We start from the raw sequence: 1,813 nt of genomic DNA on the forward strand, positions 1-1,813 counted from the left end.
AGCCTATTTATTCTATGAACACGAATTCATAAACAAACGCTTTAGTGCCTACCACAACAACACAATCGGATTGTTTACTGCGTTGCTATTCCGCGGGGAGTTCGCATGCTTTATTTACTCCACACAGCACACATGGACAAAACATTTAGATAGTTATGATATCCCAAACAAGAAAGAAAATGATACAAATTCAAATCACAAACACGCCTATGGATTGTTGTGTCGTCGACAAAGAGAAAAAGAAAATAAAACTTAATATTAATTTTTTTTAAATCATCCAATCAATGTGCAAGGGAAGACAGTTATCTGAGCAGTCTCTATAATATTCGATACACACACATTTAGACCCTATACACACGCACAAAATAAAATTTAAAAAACATACGCACACACAGACACAGAGACAGACACTTTATTTGACGTATTCAGCCGTATTCTGATGAAGAAGAAAAAAATACGCATTAAAAATTTTGGCTAGAAAACTCGTCCTTCAAATATCGATCGATAAAAATTACTCTTAACTTGGCAAAAACTTTCAAACCTGGAATTCGCGAAGTAGCAGAATTGAGAGTTTTTGCCAAGATGAGAATCATTTTAATCGATCGCTATTTGAAGGACGAGTTTTCTGGCCAAAATTTTAAATACAAGTTTTCCTTAGAGTGCATCAGTTTGAGTCGGGATTTGGGGCCAAACCAAAGACACACACACGCACATGTAAAAACGACTGTGGTATTTTCTCTGCTTGGCGACAGACGACAACCTTTCACAATTAAAACCCTTCGCACTTCTTCGCACCGTCCTTGCTTTGCCTTCTTCATTTTGCTTCTATTGAGATTTTAATTTATTGTAATTTTATTTAAATAATTTTTGTCTGCCCGTAGCTTTACAGATTGTATTGGCTGGTATGCATTTAAATTGCTGTGTGTGTTTGTGTGCGTGTGTGTGCGGCCTCTATCAATAAGACCGTGGGTACCAGCAAAACACTTATTTTAAAATTTGGTCAAACATTTTTTATTCAAATGGCGATTGTTTACAGATTAAGATGACCCATTCAAATTTGAGACGTTTTGACAAGGTGACGGTCATCTGAATGTTATCATCAAGAAAACGTGTTTTTAACCAAAAAATTTTAAAACATTTATTTTGTCAAAGAGGGGTGCGATACTGCTGTAGTTTGGAGAGAAAAAAAAACATGAATTTAAAATTTTGGCCAGAAAACTCAACCTTCAATATCCATCGATTAAAATAACCCTCATCTTGTTAAAAACTTCCAAACATTGCACTTCCATTAAGTCTTTCTAAAGTCCCAATTTTTATCGTTTTTGAACAGATGAGGGTCACTTTAATCAATCGAAATTTGAAGGATGAATTTTATGGCCAAAATTTTAAATACCTGTTTGTTTGGGGAGTTTGTTTGTTTTTTTCCCCCCGAGTAGACAGAATAACCGAGTTGTGGTTTTTGACGGCCAGACAGACGCGTGGATTTCATTCATTGAGGATTCCACTCTGCATGTCTCTTGCTGCTGGTATCTATCGTCCTGTCGCAGTGATCAACTTACTGCTGGAAATGGGAACAGATTTCAAAGAGAGAGAAAACAAGTACATCAAAGGCAAGGGGATATGTGCACCCGTGTTCCTATCTGTAGACGTTAAACAAGTCTGTTTGTTACCTTGAGATTAACAGGTCTCGGGTTCAAATCTGGATTGATTTTCTTGTATACCTCTTTTTTACACGATCTTGGATGAATTTATTTCCTAACTGTAACTCTCTCCTTACCGATCATTTTCAGTATTTTACCAAAATGACAGGCAG

The sequence above is a fragment of the Berghia stephanieae genome, chromosome 1 (assembly GCF_034508935.2).
Source record: "Berghia stephanieae isolate SIO BIC M18660-M18661 chromosome 1, UCSD_Bste_1.3, whole genome shotgun sequence".
NCBI classification, from domain to species: Eukaryota; Metazoa; Mollusca; class Gastropoda; order Nudibranchia; family Aeolidiidae; genus Berghia; species Berghia stephanieae.